General features: G+C 39.6%; 1 protein-coding gene across 7 annotated transcripts in view; it reads left to right on the top strand.

Moving 5' to 3' along the window:
• Positions 1-27670, top strand: part of RHOBTB1 (Rho related BTB domain containing 1) — a 122294-nt gene that overhangs the window by 43565 nt on the left and 51059 nt on the right. For 4 of the 7 annotated variants that reach the window (XM_049646123.1, XM_049646119.1, XM_049646120.1 and 1 more), the window contains exon 3: positions 15054-15104. The gene's annotated coding sequence lies outside the window, so the exon portion shown is untranslated. Of the gene's footprint in view, positions 1-12052; positions 12191-12789; positions 12873-13155; positions 13268-15053; positions 15105-27670 lie in introns of those variants that run through there. The other 3 variants (XM_049646124.1, XM_049646122.1, XM_049646125.1) reach the window with 3 other exon arrangements.

Raw genomic sequence — 27670 nt, 5'->3', positions numbered from 1 at the left:
ATTTGGTATTAGCCTTTTTGTTCCCTGCACTGACTCTTTTAACCACATGTTTTGAGGATCCAATTACTGACTTTTTAATCCGATTAACAGTGAAATCTGTGTCTATTCTGGCAAAGCACAGAAAATACACTCACAAGTGGTATCTGCTCACAGTAAGTCCTTCCACTTTGCAGCAGTACTATATAACAGGTATGAATTTGGGATTGAATTTAGACTTAGGATGTTAATCCTTGAAGTCGTCTTTCTAGGGATGTGACCTTGCACAAGTGACTGACATCCCTATACCTCAGCTTTCCCACCTGAACAAGAGGATAAAAGTACCTCACAGGGTCGCCTTGAGGATTACATGAGATAAAACATGCAAACCACTAAACAGTCTGTAGCCATGGAGTAAGCAATCAATAAATATTGTTGTGTTATTATCATTGGACAAATTATTAAGAAAATCTTTCAGTTACTCAGAACTGGATTACTAAATTTGTGATTATCCAAAAACTTTGTGGTGTTTTGTCTTCCCTTCTATTACTTACTCACTTGGACCTGCATCATTCTCAGTACCATATAGCATTTGATTCAGGTTGGTTTGGAAGACAGGAGGAGGAGGGAATCTGAGCTGACTCCTAACACTTAGTGGTGGGTACAGCACAGCACCAAACTGTTTGGGAACAGCTGAAGTCATTCAGAAGAGCACTGTCAGCCTATAAACAATTGAGTCCCAACTAAAACTTTTGTAGAATCCCACATGAGAGTAATTTGATGTATCCGTTGAGAAAACTAATGTCTAAAAATTTTTATTAATTTAATAACATGTTTAAATGAAAGATACGTCATCAGCCACAATAGCATACCTTAATTGTTAAAACAGCAAAATTCTTTTCCAAACAACAAACAAACTTGGTGCACATGTGGGTTCCTATCTCTTATGCAATCAAAAACTGGACTCTCCTGAGTATCTATCACTGACTACAAGTTATAGACCACAAATGTAGACTAAGAAAATGCTTTCTAATACTGTGTCAGTGCTTCTATATTACCCTAAATAGTTATACTGCTTTATAATCAGCACTGCTGGTGTATACTGGACTGGCAATTTAAATGAATGTATTTGTGCTATGTAATGATAGCTGGCAATTATCTGTGGTTTGGGGTAACCCAGGACAGCTATTCCTTGAATAATTGACCACAGTGACCCACATGTCTGCCCAATCAGAAGGAAGCCTCCACATCAAGTTCTTTGAAATGAATGCCCCACCAGTACACTGTTTTTCTATTATTTACTTTGATGTTCAGGAAGTGCATTATTCAGTGGAACACTGGATTGTTGATAGGTATTCTAATATCAAAAGAAGGGTTCCTCATCAAATAAATATGGGCTATTCAGCATAAGGCTATTTTCCTCTTATCATTGCATAATTTACTGTCACATATAAACATCCTGAGAAGTCTTGCAATAAGAAATATAACTTTAAGAAGAGGACAAAATGCAAAGTATTTCCCAAACTTACTTGACCATTTATAAACAAAGTCTATTCCCCTTTATTAATAGAGTTTCACTCAGGACTGCTCCAAGAGAATTGGGAAAAGCTACTTGATTAATATATCTCCTATTTACTATTAAATTCACTATTTGATAATTCCAAAAATATTTTTGTCTGCTTTCCTTCCATCCAATTTTTCTCCCTGTTCCTTATCCTTTCCAACCCATTACATTGCCAGATATAGCAAATTAATTAATTAAAATAAGAACGGGATACCCAGTTACATTTGAATTTCAGACAATCAATAATTTTTTAATATAAGTATGTCCCAAATATTGCATGAGACACTGAAATGTAATTGGGTGTCCTGTATTTTAACCCCAACCCAAATGAGGACTATCAGTGAGTAATTAAAGGAACTCAGCTTAATTTAGTAATAAGTACATGCAAGGAACTCATTCAATGCTTGCTGAATGTTTCTTGAATCTTTCATAATAACAAAAGTATGACACACTTTTGAAACAACTATATTTGGCCTTTTTATAATAATTCCAACACAAGTAGTGAAGTCACTCTGGAATGCAAGACTGAAATAAATTCTTATGCTCCAGTGTGAGTGCTTGATTTTATAGATGAGGAAACTGAGCCCTGAGAGAAGTGACTTGACTTGCTCAAGGAAATTCTCCCACAAGGAGTTGATAACTGTCAATCTCAAGTTCTTGTTATCTAACTTGCAAGTCAACAAGGCTATCTTTATCATTGTGCACATATTTGGTAGGGCTTAAAAAAGGTGATGAACTAGTTAATCAAGTGTTCTAAATTATAGTTGCTAAGTTTACCAAAATATAGTTGCTAATTAAGTTAGCTACATTTTAGTAATGAAGCTTAATAAAATCACAATAAAACAGAATACAATTAAAATAAATTTAAAGCTTTAATTATACTGTATATAAGCTAATGTTTCCTTCATCAGTCAGAAGGTGGTTCAGTATCTCCCAGTGTCTCAGTCCCCCATTATTGTATAGTATGCAAGAGTGCAAATTTAAAAAGAATACCAGTATGTCTTTTGTGTGCCTAGTGTTTCTATTTATAAACTATTGTGCAGGATGTATATGCTTATTTTCATCCATTAGTCACCTCAAGTGTGTTATTGAGAAAAAACATCAAGCCCAGCAATAATCTCACGGTACAAGCAGTAGTGCTTATAAGAGCACAGTTTTTGTTCTATAGAAATCAGAAGAACCACTTCCATTCACAGATGATACATCACCTTTACTATTAAAAAGAGGTATCGTTTGGATTGGACTATTGCAAACTGCTAAGAAGACACTCAGGTACTGCTTTGTTGCCTGTGGGTTTTGCATTTAGTACCCATCATACAAATACCACTGTCCCTTCAGGTGCTGTGTGACTCAGAGAAAGGAGTAAGGGATGCCACGTCTTCAACAGGGATTTCAGGTTGGCCAAGAATGAGGAAGAAAGAAGCATCGCTTTCAAACTAATGAGTTCTTACGTATACAGCTTATTCCCTCACTAGATAGATGTGGATATTTAAAAATCAAGAAATACCCTTCACTTGGTAATTGAGAATGATAAGCTCACTAGGAGCCTAAGTCCCTGCCTTATCTGTATTACCCATATATTTAAATCGGACTTCATAATCACATCATCTGTTAAAATGAGCTGGGTTTTTCCTGCATAACCTTCCCCTCTTATCTCATCAACTTGACATTGCTGGCACAAGGTGAAACCATTATAGTATATGCCACTTGTTCCATTAGGAAGTAGAGCAATATTTTAATTTCAAGAAATATCAAGAAATGGACTGGGGATTGCATCGTATATTTTTCCATGAATTATGTGCTTTCTGTGACATGGTGGTGGTGAGGCCATATCACTCATCCACACCTGACCCACAGGTATTGGCCATCTTGTCAAGGACCCTGGGAATCCTGAAACTGTCGTCCCATAAAAATGAGCACCCTTCAACTCTACTTAACCTTTAACCTACCAGAGGTTTCTAAAATACAAAGTATTAAGGTAGTTTACCTGAGTTTGATATTAGAGTTTAAGAGACGCTGTGGCCCATTAGTGTCCAATGACACAATGCAATGCCATACACTGTCATATACACAGCATTACTTTGAATAAATAAGGAATCATAAATATGAAGTGCTAATTATATGGAAGTAGAATCTTTATCAGGAGTTCCTATTTTAAAATGAATAATACTTAGGGCACCTAGGTGATTCCGTTGGTTAAATGGCTTACTCTTGATTTCAGCTTATCTCATGATCTCATGGTTCTTGAGATCAAACCTCATGTTGGGCCCCGTGCTGACAGCAAGTTGCCTGCTTGGGATTCTCTGTCTCCCTCTCTCTCTGCCCCTCCCCCTCTCAGGCTCACACACGCTCGCGCTCTCTCTCTCTCTCTCTCTCTCTCTCAAAATAAAATAAATGAACTTTAGAATGAATAATACTTAAATAGGTATTTTACCTCTGGCAAGTGATTTGACCTTTCTGGTCCTGTTTCTTCATCTATAAAATGGGGATGATAGTGGTACCTCTCTCATAAAGTCACTGTAAGGATTTAATGTCAATGTGAAAGCATTTAGCACCATGCCCAACACATAGCAGGTGCTTACTGAATACTAATATAATTATGGATTAAAACGTCTGGTGGTGATCTTGGTGTTTACTACTATTATTTGTGCATACTAGTACCTTATTTTTTTATTTTTACACTTCAATCTTTGCAAAACACTTTCAGAACCTCATAGTGCCTTTTCACGAATGACCAATGTAATGTTGGCCGTGATTACAGTGGAACAAATGAAACCATGAAGGGTAGTTTTCCCTTAAAATTGCAGCTTTTTCACAAGTAACACAGGTGGCCTGTATATATGAGTAGTTAGAAGGTAGAACTAAGGTACAAGCTTTCTCATGTAACATTATTGAAAACCATTCAATGTGGGCCTTCTTGCCCACCCTGCTGTTCAAGGCTCTGTAGGAATGGAAACACAAGGACACTGCCATGCCCTTCAGCAAAACCTCAGTGTTTTCTAAGACTGACAGGAGGATGGGAAGTGAGAACCTGTGCCTGAGCCCAGGACTCATCAGCTTATGTTTACAGGCTAAGGGATTGTGCTCCTTCAGTATCGATCTTGACGTCTAACTGCTTATCTCACTCACATGTGATGCAGGTAACTACTTGTCCATAAAGGGGAGTTGACCAAGTGGTACATTAGAGGTCATGTGAAATATTACAGCAAACATAAATATTTACAGCACTAAGGAGAGACTCAGTTGTGTGCACAAAGACAGCTGCTCTTGTCTCCAGGGCCAGGAGTCAGCTCCTCTGTGTTTTCAGATAAGGAATCATTATGAAAAGAGGGCAAATGCCAATGAAGGAAAAGCCTCCACAACTCAGCTTTCTTCCTAGGGGCTGACTGGTGGATCTGCTTCCAGGCCACTTGTGTTTCTTACAACCCTGTATCCATATGTAAGTTGTGTAGTGGTGTCTGCACACAAGTTAGTCTACTGTGCACTAGATTACCTCAGAATAGTTACTTCCACATGGCCAGACGATCAGGTTAGAATTCTGGTCCCCCTGTACTAACGGAGAGCAAGTCACTGTCTAGGAAACTTCATTCCCATCTCTCATATTTGAGATAATTCTCAAGCTTGTCATGAAGATTAAGTGACATGTATATTAGAGATGCTGGGTAAGCAGAAAAATGTGATACGAACATAGGTGGAATTATTCTTCTGAATTGGGCTGTGTGTGTCTGTGTGGTCCATTTATTTTTCTAGTTTCTGAATGTAGTTTAGCTCACTTCTATGGATGGGAGAAAATGCAGCAATTGCAAATCACTGGCAGAGCAAAAAGTCAAATCTCAAATATTAAACTTTCTACCTTATGGAGAGAGTTTGGTGGAAGCTATTATGTCTAATACTTACAGTCAGCACTCAGAGATGAGTTGTGGGAATGAGATAGTTCCTATAGGATTGATCTTTGGCATTCCCAAATCAAGTGATACTCTGTGCTGCACAGTGCTTTTAAGTGGCCTCATGATGAGTCCATTTTTACATTTACCAGTGTGTACAGAGCTTCATATTTACACTTTCCACAAACATTTGTTCATATAGTCCTCTTAACAACTTCTATAAAGTTATGTTTCTTTTCCTCATTTTATATATGGAACTTTGAGATACAATGGACTAAGGGATGAGCACAGAATTATGTGGCTCATTGATGGGATAGCCAAAATACAATTATATTTTCCTACTGTTTCCAGTACACTATGTGTGTTTGGGTTTTCTGGAGTTTTGGTGGTGATGGGTTTTTGTTGTTGTTGTTGTTGTTGTTGTTGTTGTTTTCACTCGTTTCGTGAAGAGAAACAGTTTGGTATTTTTTGTATGAAACAGTTGGTCAGGCAAGATAGCCTTAAATATGTTATGATACATAAATATTGTCATATACTTTTCACTAGGTAAATCTTAAGTCTAGCATTAACACATTTTTAATATTAGAAATATAGCTTATTCCTGAAAGAAATACCCCTTTCATGTGCAGATTTTTTTTCACATGCAGATTTTTTTATCATATTTACTTTTAAAAAAGTCAAAGATACACATTGTGCATTAGACTGTTGTGTTTTTCTGCTTACTAGAGGTATGATACATGTTTTCATAGTTTTATGAAAGAATCATACCTTTACTTTAAAAATCATACTCAAAAAAAATCAAATACACACATTGTGCATTAGATTGTTGTGTTTTCCTTCTCTCTAAAGGTATAACATATATTTTCCAATTAATAATGCCATACTAAAGAAAGACCTGCAGATAACCACAAAAGCTATTTTTTACCTCCTCTTACACATGCTGAGCTAGACCAGCAGAACACCATCTTGGTATGAGAGATTTGGGCAGGAAGAAATGTAGTTAGATTTGCGGAGCTTGCAAAAATCACATTTTTGCCAGACTCACCCCAAGCCAACAGAAAACCTAATGAACGGATCCATAAAGGATTTTTTATTATTATTATTTTAAAGAGAGAGAGGGAGAGAAGTGCAAGCAGGGGAGAGGGGCAGAGGAAGAGAGAGAGAATCTCAAGCAGGCTCCATGTTCAATGCTGAGCCAAACAGAGGCCTTGATCCCACAACTCTGGGATCATAACTTGAGCTGAAATCAAGAGTCAGCCACTCAACAGACTGAGCCACCCAGGCACCCCATACAGAAAGGATTTTTATGCAAACCTGCACAAATATATTTAACATGCTATAAAAAAAAGAATACCTTTGTGTCAATTTCCAGCACATAGCCTATATCCATTAGTGCCCAGTAAAACAGGAACTCCAATATGAAAAACATGTTTGCCTTCATAGAACTAAAAAGTACCTAATATTTAATGTTTCTATCTTTAAAAGGGTATCATGAAAATTCCAAGATTGGATCCACTAGATTATTTTAAGTATTCATGTATTCATCTGTCTGTCCATCTACCTATACTTTCTATATCTATCTATACTTAAATGGCTCTTTAAAAAAAAAAGTTTCTCAGGGGCACCTGCGTGGCTCAGTCGGTTAACTTACCACTTCGGCTTAGGTTATGATCTTGTAGTTTGTGGGTTCAAGCCCCGTGATGGGCTCTGTGCTGACAGCTCAGAGCCTGGAGCCTGCTTCATATTCTGTGTCTTCATGTCTGTCTGTCTCTCTTTCTCCCCCCTTCCCCTGCTTGTGCTCTGTCTCTCTCTCTCTCTCTCAAAAATAAACATTAAAAAAATTTTTTTTAAGTTTCTCATACAGACTAAATCAGGATGAACAGTGATAACTGGACCACAAACCCAAGACTAGGAGTTCATTTCCACTTGTAGTTTTTAGGTAAAGGACATCTCTTTCTGTTGATTCCCACAGACAAGATTTCCCCAAAACAGTGAACAGAAAGTAGAACCTTCAGAGATCTCAAGAACTGGTTTGAGTAACACCTGAGATAAATTTCCAAGTAGTCAAACACACACACACACACACACACACACACACACACACACAGCTTAGCTACTTGGACTTAAGGGTTTTTACTTTTATCCAAGTGAAAAAGCTATGAACATACAGATTCATGCAAAACCTGCCTGTAGTATATGGGACAGAAAGGATTCACTGACCTCAGGTGTCTCCATCTCACTGATGTATCAACTACATGAAAGCTAGGGATGGGCCCCTACCCTCCCTACAGAATGCTGGACAACATCTGGCCTAGGAGTAGTCTGACACCTTGGAGAAGTATCTACTCTGGCAGAAGAAGTACTAGAATTCCTGAATACAGAAAATCCTTCAGGAGAAACAGAGATGCCAGAAGGCTCAGGTCATTTCCTTTCTGAGCCTTCAATGTTTGGCATTAGTGAAGAGACCCACACCAGGGTCCATCTTACCTGCCTGTCATCATTAGCCAGAGCCGCACCCAGCCTTTCGGACCCCACTGACCAGACCGACCCCACTGCCAGGCAGCGGGGGCTAGAGTCATGGTTCTTCTAGCATGCAAGATGTACAAGCAAGTCGCCATTAAACCACCGCTTGAGGCCAGGGCCCAGAGACCCTATTCTGTTCGGGAGTCCAGAAACGTTTCTTTAAAAGCCAGAAAACCCAAAAATGTGGGTCAGTAGATCAACTATGCCACTAGCATTTTCACAGTGCAGCGGAGTTGTTGGCCGTTACGTGAGCTGCCGTGTAACTCCAGGAATCTGCTCCAACAGCTGTTTTTTTTAGCATCTTTCTACCAAACGCACCTGTTCTTAAAAACATGGGTGAGGGGCGCCTGGGTGGCTCAGTCGCTTGAGCGGCCGGCTTCGGCTCAGGTCATGATCTCGCGGTCTGTGAGTTCGAGTCCCGCGTCGGGCTCTGTGCTGACAGCTCAGAGCCTGGAGCCTGTTTCGGATTCTGTGTCTCCCTCTCTCTGACCCTCCCCTGTTCATGCTCTGTCTCTCCCTGTCTCAAAAATAAATAAATGTTTAAAAAAATTAAAAAAAAAAAAAAAACACATGGGTGAGTTCATTCCCTTCCACATGCTCAACACTTGGTAGTACTTGCCCATGAAATTTCTCTGGAACACCTGGAACTCGCCACCCAGGATACTATTCTCCAAATAGCAACGACACCCTCCCCACGTCCAAGGGGGATGACGCCTACCGCGCAAGGCTGTCCTCCTCAGGGCGCCCACGGCTGGGGCAGCTGCCTCGCTGGGCCTGGGCGCTGGAGGAGCGTTTGCGCCTGCGCGGAAGCGGGGCCTCGGCCTCTTGGGCTGCAACCCCGTGCGCTGGCGCTGGCCGTTCTGAGGCTGTTACCCACCGCTGAAATGCTGGTTTATAAAACCCTGAAAGGGCTCTCACTAGAGAAGTTTCATGTAAGTGCTTTAGAATACTTCATGTAACTGTCTGAGAATGTTCTCTATAAAACTGATGGCAACAGAAATGTTGAACAATAGTGATGGTATTGAAATTAGAATTGTCTTGCGGTAGTATTTAATTTGCACTTTGAAAATTCTATTATCCTAGAATATATTTTTGAAAAAACTCTCAAAACTCAGTAATTAAAAATAGTAATACTCCGATTATAAAATCAGCGAAAGACATGAACAGGTATTTCAGCAAAAAGGGATATGGATGGCAAAAAAGAACAAGAAAAGATGTTCAAAATCATTAGACATTTGGGAAATGAAAATTAAAACAATGTGTTGTCCCAACAAAATTACTGAACAAGTGAGTTTTTAAAAAATAGTGAGCCTGGGTGGTTCAGTTGGTTAAGTTTCCAACTTCGACTCAGGTCATGATCTCATGGTTAACGTTCCAGCCCTCAATAGGGCTCCACAGTATGGAGCCTGCTTGGGATTCTCTCTCTGCCTCTGTCTCTCTCTCTCTCTCTCTCTCTCTCTCTCTCTCTGTCTCTCTCTCTCTGCCCTTTGCTTATGCATGTGTGCATATGCTCTCCCTCTCAAATAAATAAACTTAAAAAAAGAAATTAAAAAAATTGTGATAATACCAAAGGCTGGTGAGAATGTGGAGAAACTAGATCTCTCAAACATTAGTGGTGGAAATGTAAAATGGTACTCTGGAACGCTGTTTGACAGTTTCTTAGCATATGACCCAACAATTGTATCCTTTGGCATTCATCCCAAAGAAATAAAAACGCATGTTCATACAAATGTCTATATACAAATGTTTACAGAAGTGTTATTGGTAACAGCAAAATACTGAGAATTACTCAAACATCCTTCAGTGGGTAAATGGATGGACAAACTCTGATGCATCCATGCAATAGAAATTTATTTAGTAATAAAAAGGAATGAGCTAGTGATACATGCAACACCCTGGATGAACTTCAAGGGCATTATGCTTCATTAAAAAAAAAAAAGTCAACTGTATGCTACCGGTTAATTTAACAGTCTCACAGTGGCAAAACTCTGGTGATGAAGGACAGATTAATGTTGGGGGGGATGCAAATACAAAGAGGTAGGAGGAGGAAGTTCATTTGTGATAATGAACAGTTCTGTTTCTTGCTTGTGGGAATTTTTTTTAATCCTATGACTTTGGTAAATATTTAACCATAAAAGCTAGTCAAAAGTTTTTACACCGCTTTCAAGCAATTCCAAAAGTGTTTAAATACACAGTGTTGGTTTAATTAAGCTTAAGTACCAATTTTGAATGTTTATTAAAAGCTAATAGTATTGATTTTATTACCATGCAACAATTTTAGTATTTAAATGTGAATTATTTTGTGGTAATAAGAACGAGGATACACTCATAGCAGTGACTCAAGGGATTCTTTGTGTTCCTTTTCGCTCTTGTTGGCATAATATAGTCTGTATTTTTTGCTCATTTTCTCCCACTTTTACAGAATCGGGTTTTCTGTGTAACATTTGGGGGCTACAAAGCACCATTATGGCAATCTCTTCCTCAGATCACTGCTTTTGTTTGAAAGGACTTCCTGGAACAGTGACTTTTCCTCTGCCTTATCTGATTTACCATTTACACCAGTTTATTTTCCTGAAAGTTCTTCCTGTCAGTTTCCCTCAAATTTAGACATCAAACTGGGTAGTTCCATGATGACTATTTGTTATTTAGCTCCTATTATAAGAAGCATCTTCTGGAAGACCAAGTGAGCCTCTGTGTCCCCTGAGGGTGGATGGCAAATGGTAGGTAGCCTGTCAAGTGGGTATGGGTATCTTTGTATAGGTATCTTTCTGGTCCTAGTACTTGCTTCTGCTTAAGCATGCTGCTTAATTCTTTTTTAATTTATAATTTAGGAAATGAAAGAAAGGATGTCAAAAAGCAAGTTAATGATAAAAGAAGGTCTTGGCCAGGCTAATGCTGGTGCAAATGCAGCTGTCAAAATCTAAAAAACAAAAACAAACAAAAACAAACACCTACTTCTGCATGCCTTAGTTTCTCATATATAAAATTGTTATGATGATAATAGCACCCACCTCATCATTTGTATTAATTGAGAAAATTGCTTTAAACCTCCTAGACTATCACCTACCACATATGAGTGCTGCAATACATGTTGGTTCCTGTTTCTTTTGAATTTCTACCCTATTTCTTAGTCCCCAGGGCAGTTTGAAGAGAAATAGCTTGCAATAAAAAGGACTGATTGCCAGCAATGAACAGGGTTAATTAACTTTTCCCAAGAAATGTGTTCCTGAAAAGAATCTATTGATTAAACCTTTCAAAATAGGGTCATTTTTAAATAGACTAAGGGAGGTCTGTTTTGGGCCAAGTAAACGATCACCTCCTCAGGTCTCTGTCTTGAAGTTCTTAGAGTAGATCCCCATGTTTGACTTTTCACTACCCTCTCTCTCTTCTGGATATCAAAGATTATGGACCCATGACTCCATTTCCAAAGACAGTTCAATGGGGATGGCTTGAACAAAGCAGTTGCCCTTAAAAGGCTCCCTTTTCCCTAGCCTTTCAACACCTTAGGAACACAGTACCTGAAAACTCCTTGGGGACTAAGGGCACATTGTTGCCATCTTTGTATCCCCCTTGGTACACAGCCATCTAGATTTATTAAATGAATAAATTCCTAAGGCAGCTGAACACATCAATACCTTTATCCCCCAGTTCTTTATAGGCCAGGACTAAGGAGGTTTAAGGCACCCTGATTTTAGCAGACTGACTGACTGAAAGCTCCTTGAGGGCCAGGACAAAGCTGGCTGTGTTCCTTGTCACTCTCTTAGAGCTTCGCAGGGCACCTGACACTGGGTGAGCACTCAATAAGTTTTTGTTATGTGAATGCATGAAAACTACCCCCGGTCCTGTCCTCAGGGGTCACGGCCAGCCTAGAAGAGGGGGGAAAGTTCATGAGGAGGAATGCACTGTCCTGGCCTTCCAAGAATACTGACAACCCATGAGCGCCCGACGCCAATTTCACTTCCTCACTCAGCCATTTGTAGGAGGTCGTAAATCCCCCTCCTTCCTCGGTTCAGGGGACAGCCAAGTCGTGCTTACGCCCCCTGCGGGGACCCCAAGTCACAGAGGAAGGTAACCCAGAGGGGGGAGCCCGGCAGCACGTGCAACCTCCCAGGAGAGGAGGAGGCTGGGCTAACACAGTCCTTAGTCAGCAGCTGGGCTCGCTTTTGAAACAAAAGCCAATGTCCTCCCTCGGAGTCCGCGGCCGGTCAGCTCCTAGGGGGAAGAAAGCCATGCTGCCCAGCCGGTTAGTGGCCCAACTTACTTTTCCAGAGCCTGGGACAAAGGGCCAGCAGTTGTAGGGGTGTGGGTGGGGCGCTGGGGAATAGAGAGGGGGCACAGGTCGCCCTGACCCGACCCTCCCTGCCGCGTGGGAGAAGGGTCGGGGTTTCCCCGCTCTGCGCCTGTTTGTCCCGGGCAGCCCGCTTCCCAGCCCGGGCCCCCCCGGATCTGCGTAAAGCTGAGGCACCTTTGCCACCGGCGCCCCAGCGCACAGACACACCAGGCCCTGGTTTCATGAATGAAATCCAATCGTGTGGATATAAATAGCCGCGAAGGCTGCTAACGTCACAGTGCGAGCGGCGGCCGCCACGGCGGCGGAGCTCGGGGCCGGCAGCTGGGTTCCGCCAGGCTGGCCCGCCCGGGAGCGGGGTGGGGGCACAAGCAGGCGGGGAGGGCTGGGGTGGCAATAGGGCGAGCCCCTCTCCCCCGGACCGGGAAGAGCGGCCGCGGCGCCGGGCGACCCCGAACCGGGAGGCAGTGCCATGCTGCCTTTGTGCAAAGTTGGGCGGCGGGCTGCACGCGGCGCGCAGGGGTCCCGCACACCCGCGACCGCGCGCAGTCGTGGCTGCTGCTGAGTGGCGGGGACCCCCCCCTACTCCCCCCACCCCTTGAAGGCGGAGAGAGCTCGCGTCTCGCTCGGCTTCTGGGTAGGTTCTGTGTCGTGAGTGCGCGATGGTATGAAACTTATTCTTGGAGCAGCCGCCGCGGGGCCCCCCTCCCCACCGCCCGGGCCCCAGCGGGGGGCAGGTGGGGGCCTCGGGGCCGCGCCAAGCGGCCCGCAGCGTCCCGAGAGAGAGTTGTGGGACCGAGCTGCTGTGGGAGCCGCCCTCGCCTCTCTGTGAGGCCGGGAACCCTCACGGCAGAGGCAAGCCGAAGAGATTTCTAGGAGCGCCCGCACAGCCGCACCCCTTCTTGGAGCTGAGAAAATGTACAACAGGCACCCTTAGCAGGCTGGCGGCGCTAGGGAGGGGGTGGTGCCGCGTCGACGACAGGGCTCTTTTCCTTCGAAGAACAGTGGTGGGGAGCCGGAGGACCTGAAAAGGTGGATCGCTAGTCCCTTTAGCGCTTGCACCCCCTGGAGAGTTGACGGGTCAGCCCACAGTTTGGCGCTCCCCACCCCCAATCCCGTGTCTATGGAATCTGTTGTGAGTTGCTGTGACAACAGGAGGAGCTGCCATGAGGGGCTTGCAAAACACCTTACCTTGTTTCTGTGTGCTCAGCTTTCGGGGAGAACAATGGCGTGAAGGGTGGGGAAGGGGAGATGTGCAGACAAGGGAATCCAACACCCTTTCTAAAGAAAGAAAAGAAAGAAAGGAAGGAAGGAAGGAAGGAAGGAAGGAAGGAAGGAAGGAAGGAGACGTGGAAAGAAGGCACAACTATGTAAAAATATATCATTAGATCCTACTTTTAGCTGAGCCTTTTCTATCCTCAGCAGTATCAAACATCTCAACTGAGGAGCAATGTCAATATTTAGACTTGGACAAGCCAGAAAGTTAGAAGGGAGCGCCAAGCGCAGGGTTTTGACTTGGCTTTGCACGTCAGCACACAAGCTGTGCCTTTCGAGCTGACTGTACACATTTGCTGGGGGAAAAATTGCATGAAGGTTGATATATATACAAAGACATCCAGGCCTAGGAAGATCCAGGAAGTTAAGACCAGAAGAGTCGCCTTGACTTTGAACTCCCCCGAACCTGTTCTGTTCATGCAGTTCTGCTGGACTCCAGCCAGATGCTCAACTTGAGGTTTCTCTAGTTTGGGGCTCCCTCATCCTCAACCAGGGCTATGCTGTATAGTTTACACTGGCCTGTGTATCCTCTCTAAACTGAGGAAAATATTGTTATTGGTAGTTTTCATCTTTGTATAAAGTCCTCTCACTATCAGCAGATATAAATAGCCAATAGGCTGTGTTTGTGTGACCTCCTACAAGCTCCAGGCTTTTCTAAACATACATTGATAAGTTTGTTTACAAACACTCTTTAAAATTTGGAATTCTATTTCCTTTCCAATAACTTTGTGGATGCAGAAGAGTCACTGGTTGGTAGAAAATAAACACGAGTTATTTTCGGTATAAATAATGTCTGCCTACAGCTCTGCAGGTGGAGTAGGCAGGCAATTATTATATGAGGTTGCCTCTGAGATTCCTGGATCATATGTAGATATAGTGGGAAAGGGGTTTAACCAGTTCCTCTCAGTGTGGAAGACTTTGAAATGATTATTGGGAAACAATAAAATCATGGTCAGTATTCTTCTGACCTTGCCCAGTGATTGTTTTTATCCCAAATTTTGAAGGTAGTGCAAATATAAGTACGTAGTGCTGTGTGTGATCACAGAGGTAAAAATAGAAACACAAATAATTTGATGTCATTCACCCAATGACGAGTTTTGTAAGTTATAAACTTATAAACTATACAAATATAACTTGAAAGGAAAAACCTAGAAGCATATGGTCTTTTATTTATGATAATATAGCCAAAAAATGTTATTTAGGAAGAGTAGTGTGTCCACGTGTATGACTTCTGTATGGTAAAATGCCTGTAAGGTTTTCCTTGTTCCCATCCGTGGGTTTGGGCCAAGAGCTTTTTTTGTATCATCCCCAAATGCTCAGAAATACATTTTTCACAAATGCTACAAAATGTTAACCTAGCTATTTCAGGATGTATTTGACCCAAAGAAATGCCACTTTAACACTGGCACTTGGCAAAAGTAAAGCAGATTCTGCCCTTTTGGGGGGTGGGGGGACAGAAAATTATGTGTTGAAAATGTTAGTGGTTGTCCGTGTGCTTCTGGCCAGAAGTAAGTCTTATAAAGTGTTTCTCTTTTCTATGTAGGTGAGCCCAGCTGTGAGCAGGGTGTTCTGTTCTTCACTTCCAGCAAGCCAGGTCAGTGTCTTTGTGCAAACCCATGGACATAGCTTGTGTCTAATTCTGAGCATGTATTTCAGAACAGGTTTCTTAGTCATTTGTCTTAAAACAATTGACTTTAACATTTTTTTCAGGGACTCAGTTATGAACATCACAAGTTCAATGATTAATAAAATTATTCTATTTACTCTGTGAGTAAAATGGCACTAAAATGGACCTTGAATAAGTTTGTACTTTGACTTTTTTTTTTTTTATGTTGGGATCAGAGTGATGCCAGAATCATTGAGGATACTGGGGATCTGGGTGTTTGATTATTAAAGTTTTACTCCTACCCTAATCTTAACACTCTAGAGCTGGAAGAAACTTGATATAATAATAGCTCTCCTTTTATTTTCAGTTAATGTGCTGCATTCTTTACATTTATGTTCTCATCTGCACCTAAAAACAAAAACCAACAAAAAATCCTGTGGAGTAAAACCACTCTCTTGATCCCCATAAGACAGGTGAAGAATTGGAAGTGTAGAGAGGTTAGATAATATATTCAATTCCTACTTTTAGTAAATGGAAGAAATAGGATTTTTTTAAAATCCCATCTTACTCTAAAACCTAAACTTTCTAGTTGAAAAATTCTTCTCCAGTAGGGAAGTTGGGGCAAAGAAAGGTTAAGTGACTTGCCTAAGATAACATGGTGATTACAGTTCATGTAATAACATGAAATGGCCCAACTGCTGCAAAAGAATAAATACCATTCTCTTAAATAAAACAGTGAAATAATAAGTATTCATGTGTACTTTCTGTCATGGCACTCTCTAAGATTTAAGAAAGTTTTTATCAGGGGGTCTGTGGTCTTAAGGATCTTACGCACAGATTTAAAAGGCAAGATGTTAAACATCCACGTATGAAAAGTTAAAGAATACATCAAGATCATGCATGCCAAAAGGCTAAATTGGGAGGTCAGTGGTACATTTATGAGAAGTTCAGCATTTTCCATTCTGTGGGATTACTTTCCAGTTCCATGTATGCATGGAAGAAAGTCCAAGCACATATTTTGTCTGGATAGATGATAAATGAGTGCAAGTTTAGGAAAAGACAGAAGGCAGAATTTCAACCCAACAGGGAGAGATTATGCAGTCATCTAGAACTGCTAAATTACAGTATCTCATACTCAAAGGTGTTATTGCTTCAAAAGCATTGTAACAAAATTGTGAGCTGTTTGAATCTGCACAGCATCTTTGAGAAAGCTTTACTATTTAGCATGATACTTTAAAACACTCAATTTCTTTTGGAACCTCAATTTGTCTAAAATGTGCCATGTAGATAGATTTGGATGCATAATAGATAAATCCCAAGCAAAGTCCTGAAAATGGCCAGTAAAGATTAAGCAGGACATTTTCCATTTTTACCAGGGTTGACAGCCTTCTCTTCCCCTCTTGCCTATTTTTGCAAAATAATTTGTAACAGTTGTTACAATACAATATAATAATCTTTCTTAGGGAGTATTATATAAAAATAATTAAAAATGAAATGGAGAACAATTGATAAAACCTTCATATATCATCTTTTTTAAAATGTACTAATATCCCCAACTCAAGCTAATAGCCCTAAAACCTTAATTAGCTAAGAGATACTTTTAAGCATTTAAGGGGTTGTTATAAGCTGTCCTATATAACAGCTTTGTCCTGTATAAGCTGTTATATACTGTATTATTACAGAATAGATCACAAGAACACTGAGAAGATCCAATTACAGGTTAAGACCTCATCATCAACTGATATTTGGTTAACTGTAAGACTGATATGTCATAAAAATATCAATATAGCAACTATAAACCTGTAATTATTTAAAAAGTAAAAATAAGAGAGCCTGTCTGGCTTAGTCAGTAGAGCATGTGAGTCTTGATCTTAGGGTCCTGAGTTCACACCCCATGCTGGGCATAGAGTTTACTTTAAAAAATCTAAATCTATGGGGCACCTGGGTGGCTCAGTTGGTGGGCGTCCAATTTCGGCTCAGGTCATGATCTCATGGTTTGTGAGTTTGAGCCCCACATCAGGCTCTGTGCTGACAGCTCAGAGCCTGGAGCCTGCTTCAGATTCTGTGTCTCCTTCGCTCTCTGCCCCTCCCCCACTTGTGCTCTGTCTCTATCAAAAATAAATAAACATAAACAAAAATTTTTTTTAATCTAAAAGTAAAAAAGTAAAATTATACTCTGAATCATAAGAGACCAAAAGAGACCTTATAATTAGCATGTTATCCCTGGTAATAATTTAACTGGCAGTCATTCATTTGCTTTATTGAACTTCAGAAGGCTTTGGTTAATATGCTTGACCTATCTCAAAACATGAATGGAAACACTTGAAATTTTATTATGTTTTTCACTTGGGAAATTTACCTGTAGTAAATAGGAATTTTTAAAAATCTTTTTGGGGTGCCTGGGTGGCTCAGTCGGTTAAGTGACTGACTTCAGCTCAGATCATGATCTCACGGTTTGTGAGTTTGAGCCCTGTGTCAGGCTCTGTGCTGACAGCTCAGAGCCTGGACCCTGCTTCTGATTCTGGGTCTCCCTCGCTCTCTCTGCCCCTCCCCCCCCCTCAAAATAAATAAATACTAAACAAAAAAAAAATTTTTTAATCTTTTCTATTGGTCTTCGTTTTGGAAAACAGGCAGTTCAGTCTCATTATTTGAAGGTCTCACTCTGGTTTCATATAAATAGGGTTCAAAGAGTACAGGTGATCTGAATTTGGTTTTTGTGTTCATCTTCTTTTCTCTACTCAGGCTTCTCACCAACCTCACAACACCAAAACAAAACTTGGGGAAGGAAGGAAACATAAAGTCACAAAAGAGTGACTTATGTTGTATAGAAAGAGGCTGGAGGTGAGACGGGGGGTAGGGCCGAAGGGGGGAAAGCTTTGGTGTGGAGGCCAAGAGGCAGTCACTCAAACAGATGGGATGTGTATGGACTGGTTATTTACATGTCAGCATCAGAATTTTTTTTGTTAGTTTATAAACAAAGTCTCCACCTCCTCTTCCTGAAACCCTATATTCCTTGTGCACAAAGGGCAGAAATCGGGAAATGGGCAAATAAAGAACCTGATATGAACTGTGGGTGTGACAGCCACTCTTTCCAGGTGCCCCAGGACACTTCTGTCTTCAAATACTCCCTCCAGCTGTCCCATCAAGTATGTTAGCATGTCTCTGGTAACGGTTTTATCCACTAAAGGGTGAATTAGGAAGTTTTACACAGAAAGAAAGGGATGCCAGTAGGTCCAAAAGAAGCAATTACATTTCTCCATTCTGCACCTTTGTTAATTTAGTGCCTAGACACACGTTAATGCCAAGTTCCCAGTGCTAATGAGGTTACCATCTCAGGCTCCATCCCTCTGTGAAGAAAGTTCCTTTGAACTGTTACTCAACCATAGTCCAAACCCCTAATGAGCACTGGAATAACAATAACCAGCAATTAATATGCTCCTACTAGATGCCAGACATTTTACTGCATTTCAATTAATATTCATTATCAAGTCCAATTTTGTGGAAGCAAAAAATGGAACTCCAGATATGCTAAGTTCAAAGAGCAACAGGAAGTAGAGCTTGGATTTGCACCCAGGTCTGCTTAAGAACTTGAACATACATTTGTTTTAGATGAATTGCTAAGGGGGGAAAATCACTTTAAACCATTTTATCCCAGGTTAGCTTTGCAGATGGTGGAGTACAGGGGTTAAATAATTGTTGTTATGGGGTTTTTTTGTTTTGTTTGCTTTGTTTTTTTTTTAATTTTTTTTAACGTTTATTTATTTTTGAGACAGAGAGAGACAGAGCACGAACAGGGGAGGAGCAGAGAGAGAGGGAGACAGAATCTGAAACGGGCTCCAGGCTCTGAGCTGTCAGCACAGAGCCCGACGCGGGGCTCGAACTCACGGACCATGAGATCATGACCTGAGCCGAAGTCAGACGCTTTAACCGACCAAGCCACCCAGGCTCCCCCTGTTTGCTTTGTTTTTAATCTGACTTGAACTACATAGCTGGCTTGTTCAGACAAATTTGTTAACCTTCCAGGTCATTTCTAACATGTTTTGATGAAAGTCAAATCTTAAAACAGTTGAGTTGTGAAGGGTAGAATCATGGATCCAGAAAGGTCCTCAAAGATACTTAAGACAACTTCATGTAAGTGGAAAAACCTACCACCCAAAGAGGTGATAGAGCTTACTCCCTCTCATAGTTAATATCTAACGCATCTGGAAGCAAACCTGGGTCCCCAAGTCTGAGCCCAGGACTCAGTTCTAGAACATAACACTGCCTGAACTGTGCCAAGTCTTCCAAAGCCTCCAGCATAGCCAAAATTACAACTATCAAGTATGAAATCCATCTGAAACCTAAGATACATCCCAAAATGGGTGATAAGAGGATCTCGGGGCACTAAGAGAACCCTGATTTCTGTTCATTGATGGTGGTGTAGAACAGTCTTCCTGCTTACTTAAAGCATAGCAGCCCCACACTCCCATCCCTACCACTCTGTCTTCATGGAACGATCAGTTTTAATCAAGTATGGAGCTTTTCAATTTTGTCTGTGGAGCTCTGGCTCTTTACAGACTATGTCTGTAAATCTTCTTTGGACCTCATTTTTCTCATCTATGAAATGCATACAGTATCACCTCTCTTAGAGAATTATGAGGATGTTATGAAATGACACATGTAAAGCACATAGTAGTGCTCAGTAAGGGATAGTTCTCTTCTAAGCCTTTCTAGAGTATTTCAAGGGGAAATGTTAATAACACACTAGGGCAGTCCTATCATTTTTCCCCTAAATGAACTAGAGTTGTTTGAATTTTGATATTGCAGGGGGTTGTTACAGTAACCTTTTTCCTTGGGTAAAAACACATGCTGGGGTCTCTTGGGGTACCAGTGGCCCAGTCACAACTACATTTGTTCTCTTTGTACTCTAGGGTTGCTATGGTTTACTTGAATTATTTTATTGCTTCAGTATCTTTCACAAACTAATACCAAGCTCCTCTTGGAGATTTGTGGCTCCCATTTCCTTCCGGAACTGTTTAAGTATCTAACACGTTTTCCACACAGACCTTTGCATCTCAAAGCAACTACTATATTTTCAGCCAAGTAACGAAGAAATACTTTCAGAGAATATTACCGCCAGTAGAACATTTTTGCTTTCAATTTCAAAATACACGAGACTTTCCTACCGTCATTTCAATTAACTGTAGCATTAAGTATTCTCTGTGCTCTGGCCCTAGCTTTTCCTTTTGTCCTATGTTGCTGACTGATCTATGGATAGGAAAAACATAAGCACTACAATTTCCCCCTTTTACCCTCCGTACTTGATAACTACCCTAGACTAAATTACATCTCTGGAAAGTATTTCCTCACACTCCTCTCCCCAGCTGCCGCACTCTGTCATGTGGCAGTCGCTGCCCTGCTTTGGATTTTTGGAACCAAGTCTTTGGCAACGTGTCTTATTCATCACATACATGGAGGGAAGCTAGTGTTGTGATTTTTTCCTTCTTGTACTTTCCCCCCCTTTTTAAGTTACTAATCCAAGTGGCCCAGAATAGCCTTTATTTTCCTGGTGGCACAGTCTCCCTTTCAGTGTTTGACAAAGCTATATTGTAAGAGGCATGTCCTTTTCTTCAGGTTTATGTATAGCAATTATGTGTTTTTTTCCTTTGCTATGAAGGGGCTGAACTGGTGCTAGACTGACCCTAACCTTATTACTAATCCCAAATTGATTATATAAATTTCAGTTCATACCAAGGAGTTTATTTTTAAAGCAGTGCTTCTCAAACTTTTTTAAATTTGTTTTTAATATTTTTATTTATTTTTGAGACAGAGAGAGACAGAGCATGAGCAGGGGAGGGGCAGAGGGAGAGGGAGACACAGAAGCAGGCTCCAGGCTCTGAGCTGTCAGCACAGAGCCCGACACGGGGCTCCAACTCACAGACTGTGAGATCATGACTTGAGTTGAAGTCAGACGCTTAACCGACTGAGCCACCCAGGCGCCCCTCTCAAACTTTAATTGTGCATGCAAATCCCCTGGGCATCCTGATAAAATGCAGATTCTGATTGAGGAATTCTGGCGTGGGATTATGAATTTCTCACAAGCTCCCCATAGATGCCAAAGACTACATCTTGAATAGTGAAGGTCTAAAGTATAGGTTTTGCTATATCTTATGCTGAAACTCATGCCTTACAGGCTGCTTATTTTGTTTGCTTGTTTCTTTTTTTTTTTTTTTTTTTTTTTTTTTTTGCTTGTTTCTTAAATCATAATAGACACTCATGGAATCTTAAACACGGAGGAGATGTACACAGCAGTAGGCTAGTAAATCAACCAGGTCTCTGGGAAAAAAAAGAATGTATTTATGTGTATACATAAGTCTATTATAAATTTTACTGACATAAAGAATGTATGTAGCACACAATTTACAAATAATAAAAAAATATACAACACTCTTTATTGTAAATTCCGTAAAGCCAGTTGGGTTTTATAGAATGCTCACTGGTTTTGGTCCAACTCTTTTATCCATAAGCTACCTGCAGTACAATTGATGAAAGGGTGTAACTCCCTTATAAATATTGGCTGATATTTTCCATTATGTTAATAAGCAGGATAAAAGTGCAACAACAAAGGCATGTCAGAATTGTACTCATTTATCAAAGATACGAATACCTTCTTTGCTGAACCGGGTAATAGTTTTTAAATACTATAACGATATTTCCGAAAGTGTGCTATTCACATGTAACACGCTTCTAAATTTAATCTACATCATTAACATTTTTTAATCATTTTCTTAAGTCAAGCAACAAAACAACAAAGCAAGTCCTGAATTGGTAGTGGTTGCCAATTTCTGTGGTATACAGACTCCCACCTCAGTCAGTTTCAAGCTACCGTTGCCACTGAGTGTGGAGTTGGGGAGAGATGGCCCAATAAACACTGTGGTGAAGTATTTCCATCATACAGACAAAATTGGCATAAATAACCTCAAAATGTAGGTAACTGTAAAATGTAATACAATAATTAGAAAATGATGAGCTTTGAGCATTTAGTACCTTTGTTTTTAGTATTTCTTTGTTTGAAACTTGATCTAATTTAATTTTTAATACTGAACCTATTTTGTTTATTTTTTTAACTGAAGTATAGTGACACACATTACATTAATTTCATGTGTACAACATCACAGCTTGACAACTCTGTACATTAGGCTTTAACAGGTTTGCAAAAATCCTGGAATTTAACAGCCAGCTCTCACGGGCTGGTAGAGGCTGGCTGTAGCACACCACTAGATAGAGATGGTCTGGTCCAGTGAGTCTCAACCTTTGCTTCACATTGGACTACCCCAAGAGAACCATAACCTAAAGTCAGTAGATTTTAGTCAGGGCCGAGGAACTGGAATTTAAAACATTCCTATTGATGTGTATCTTATTAAAAGAAAAATACGTAAATCATAAGTATATAATTTAAAGGATTTTTCACAAACTGAACACACCCACATAACCAGCACCTACATATAGAAACAGAAAGTCACCAGCACCCAGAAGCTCTTTTTAAATCCCTACCCAGTCACTTCCCAAACAAGGAAACCGCTATCTTCACTTGTAACCATAGACTCATTTTCCTGCTTTTGAGCGTTTACATAAACAAAATCTCTTTAGTGTCTGGCTTCATCCCCTCAATATTATGTTTGTGAGATTTATTCCTAATGTATGTAGCAAGAGTTCATCCATTGTGTAGTATCCCAATATATGACTATAGTTCAATTTCTTCTTTATTCTTCTTTATTCTACTGCTGGTGGATTGTTTCCACCTGTTGGCTATTATGAATAGTGCTGTTAAGAATAATCGTGAGGTGCCTGGCGTGAAGAGCGTGTGACTCTTGATGTTGAGGTTGTGGGTTCGAGCCTCATGTTGGGTGTAGAGATTGCTATAAATAAATAAATAAATAAATAAATAAATAACTTACTTTAAAAAATAATATTATCATACAGGCAGAAGTACTTAAAACAAAACTAAATAAATTACCTGGAATAATTCTAATCAGCTGATATCTTGACTGCCTTCTCTACAACTCCCCCTCCTTTCTTATTTCTCATATAATATGATCAAGGCTATTGATTCTTTTGTGTGAATGTAATTTTAGTACCATAAACCATGAAGCTGTATGTTTCCATTCATTACAGTATGTTCTCCCGGCTCTTTTCAATTTACGTTCACCAACCTCCCCTTTCATCAAGACACTGGCTCTTGTGCACTCTAAATAGGGATGAGATTGAGCCTCACATCAATAGCATGGAGGAATAATAGATACAGTGGAGATGCAGCCAAGGCTAAATTTGGCCGCTGATCATTAGGGATCCTAGAAAGAGGCTTCAAAGAAGGGGAATTGTTTCCCTTTGTGTTTATCAAACAAAAATCAACAGTGAACCCTTAGAATATTTCAGATGCTAATATTTTTAAAAATCCACTTATGTGAAGTAGACCAAGGACTCTTCTGAAAGAGAACTGAAATCTCTCAAAGTCTGATGACTTGATCTGGAAAGATTAGAGAAGGAGGTTTTCCCTGGTGTTCAGCAGGTGTATCCTTTGCCGCATTGTTCTAGGCTGAGTGGCTGTGTGGTTTTGTGTGTGTTTGGGCAGACTGAGATGTTAGTTCCTTTGATTTAAGTCAAGGGAGCTGAATGACCAGGAGCTCCAGGATAACACTAGTGATGTAGGATGGCTGCTCAGAATTTAAAGAAAGGTTTCTGGGGCAGCAGGCACTGAAAGGCACTTCACGTAAAGCTTTCAAGGTATGCAGGGCAAAGGTAGAGAGTAGACATTAGTTCCACCTAATGAAGGAAGAATGCATTCTCACATGCATAAATATTCTAGTCCCTGGTTTTCCTACTTCCCCATCTCACTTTTCTATAAAATTTCTTTGTTATAAAATAACACACGTTTATTCTAGAAAAGATGGAATATATAGATAAGAAAAATTTTTAAATCAATTATAATCCTAGTTGGCATTAATATTTTAATGTTTCTTGATGCCAAATGTTGCTGTGTATATTTAGGTACTTAATTTTTAAGGAATGGTGTTATTCTGTAAATTTTTTTGCAATCTTATTTTCATTTAAATATGTTTATCATAAACATAAATATCAATGTACTCCTATAACACATTTTTGATGGCTATATACTCTCCTACTATGTGGACATTTATTGTTGTGGGTTTCTTTGTTTTTTAATCAACCCCCTGTCGTTGGATTTCCAAAATTGTTTCCAATATTTTGTTTCCACAAATAATGATATGATAACATTCCTTTAATGGAATCTTTTTGTATACCCTAATTATTTATCCAGGAATAAAGTCTTATAATTAGATGAAAAGTATGGACATTTTAAAGTCTTCTGAGTACCAGTTGCACTCCAAAATAATGGTATTATTTTCCACTCCCACAAACAGTGCCTCATCCTGCTTTCAAAAAACGTACAATCTTCTATGTGATAAGTTGTAGCTAGAGTTGGAGGGTATAGGGACGTGTCCTGAAATTATTAGCTGGAATCTGTGCATTGGTGTTAGCCAAAAACCTCTAATAAAATATGAGATTTTAAGGAGTCTGCTTTTTGTCCACAACACTTTTGTATTTATGGTCTAATTTGCTAAAAAAAAATCCTGGGGGAGAAAAACAAAACAGTTTTCTTCATTTGTCTGAATCAGAGCGTAACCTAATCCTAACTGGCATATTATAGTCTCCTAAATGATTAAATGCAGTTGCTTTACTGTCATCGTATCTGAACGTTTCACAGCAAGTGGTCTCTCTGGTCCTGCAGAAGCTGACCCAGTGACATCTTCAGAGAATGCTTTCAGTGAACAGAGACTTTCTTCATTAAGTTGGATTTTTAAGCATATCTGGTCTACAGACTTGATATTAGCTTTCTCAAATGAGCACTTACAACTTTGACATCTCTCTGTAGACTAAACCAATGTGTTAATTATTAATTCTTGACATATCTTCCTGATGCAGCCCTTAGCTAAGGTTCATACACAGGCCCTCCAAAATCAATGTGTAGTGTCTTTTGTTGCTTTAATTTTTTTAACTTAAAAAAAATATTTAAGGATAATGTCTATAGAGAAATGTGTTTAGATCACAAGTATGCAGTTCGATGAATTTTTGAAAACCGAACATATGTAATGAGCACCTAGATCAAGAACTCGATATCACCAGCACCCCACTTTTGGACATCACCCCAGTGCACCCTCTGTGTGTTTGAAATGCTCCGGATTTTATGTCCTGGGTAAGTCATTCATTTATAGAATTTGATTTTTCACTGAACCCTCACTTTAATGTGAGCTAGCTGCAGTCAGCTTTGATCGAGCTATCTCCCTTGTAACTGAAAACACGTACAATCTGCCTTTCCAAGTAAAGATTATAACATTAAATTTGTACACTGAGTGTACATCAGTATTTATATGTTTGTGATTTGCAGGTACACTAATACATACACAGCGTGCATACAAACAGATTTGGAATTTCTTTCTTAATGAATGTAAGGCTGAATTATACTATATTGATCCAAGCTTCAAATATCTTAACTACAATTGATTATCACAGAATATTTCATGTGATATGTTTCTAAACAATTTTTTTTAATTTCTCATTTCAGTTACTCTAAGTATTCCCTCTGAACACTCAAAATTTAAAGGCCAAGAATTTTTCATCTTGTGTTTGAAATATATGTGTCCTGGGTGTCCACAGCTGTCTCTCTCTGTGGTTCAATTTCTTTGTCTGGTATTCAGCTAGATTATCATTTAGATTCCCATGGGGGTTTTTTAGTTGAAAGCCTGAGTGAGAAAAAAAAAAGTTTAACAGTCTCATGAAGCTTTATAAATACATGATTTTGAAAAATAATTTATACATCAGCAAAAATCATTTTTTATTATTGAACTGTATATATATATATATATATATATATATATATATACTCTTATTAGAATTAACAGTCAAAGGTTAGACTTATGTACCCATTAGCTTTTTAAAAAACTAAGATATTTCTCCCATTGTAGAATACATTTAATAATATTATTCATCCATAAAAAGTAATGAAGCATGAATATATGATACAACATGGATGAACTTGAAAGCATTTTGTTCAATAGTAGCAGACAGACACAAAAGGCTGCTTATTGTATGATTTCATTTGTAAGAAATATACAGAACAAGCAAATTCATAGAGACAGGAAGTAAATTAATGGTTTCCAGAGTTGGGGGGCAGTGGAGAACAGAATGACTGCTAATGGGCACAATGTTTCTTTTTGGGATGATGAAAATGTTCCAGAATTAGATAGTGGGCATGGTTGTAGGGCTTTGTGAATGTAATAAAAAACCTCAAACTGTATGCTTTAAAAGGATGAGTTTTATAACATGTGACCTTTATCCCAATTTTGTTAAAAAGGTAATATATTTTTGTCATAGAAAATTTGTAAAGTAAAGGAAAGTAGGAGAATGGCAACAAGTTTTAGCCCCGTTATCCAACAGCAATCCCTGTTATCTGTTCAGTGCACTTCCTTCGAATTTTCCTTCTGTATATTGCTCTTGCAAGAGGAACAGCTTCCCTTTCAATGATGGAGACACAATTATTAAATTTTAAGTATTCACATATTAATACACACCTATTCCTCCCCTGCCCCTGGGGGGCGGGGGGGTGGAAATGATAGATCAAGGAAGATCCATTTAGATGGTGGAGGGGAATAATGATGGAGATATACGTAAAATAAGAAGATAGCCATGGCTATCATGGAGAGGTAATAGAGAAGCATCTCAGGAGAAAATATCTGCGGTCCCAAGAGGCAGAAAGACAGACAGACCTGAGCGGTTACCACAAGGGGTGGAACTCTTCAGGGACACATCCCAAAGAAACTTTTTAGGAGTTTAGCTGCAAGATGCCCAATATATATCATGTCAGCCACTCCCCTCAATCCTTAAATACCCATGTTGTTTCCCAGCTTTCTAAAAGTCACATTTGCGTTTCTTTTAGATGTGTCACCGTGCTAAGATGGTATTTAAAATGAAAGAACAAGGAGGCCCAAATTTATTTGAGTTACACGTATTTGTTTATTTTATCTGGTTTTCATCAGCTATTTTTTAGATTGCTCTCCTGCTCTTGCCCGTAGATAGGGTAACATTAGCATTTTTCTATATTAATGCAAACTCAACATAAACATGATTGTAAATAGTGACAGTCTTAATAGAAAAGACTTCTTGGGTATTTTCTTGATGACAAGTATAGTGATTAAAATATTTTACAAGCATTATCTAATTTAATCTTTACAACAACCCATCAGGGGAGGCAACTGTCCCCAGTTTACAGATAAGGATATAGAAGTTTAGAGAGATTAAGTAATTGGCCCAAGATCAGATAAGCCAGTGCCTTAATTATTCCCTCCCTTGTCATAGATTTGGGTGGTTTTCCTTTTTTTTCTTATTATTGATAAAGATGTGATAAATATATTTGCTTTTAAAACATTTTCTTTTTACAAAGTCATTTCCTTAGATGGATATACCAGAACATATTTTTTTTAATTTCCAAATGGCTGAGC

The sequence above is a fragment of the Panthera uncia genome, chromosome D2 (genome assembly GCF_023721935.1).
Source record: "Panthera uncia isolate 11264 chromosome D2, Puncia_PCG_1.0, whole genome shotgun sequence".
NCBI lineage: Eukaryota > Metazoa > Chordata > Mammalia > Carnivora > Felidae > Panthera > Panthera uncia.
The sequence above is the reverse complement of the archived record's forward strand: the minus strand, read 5'-3'. Positions and strand labels throughout refer to the sequence as shown.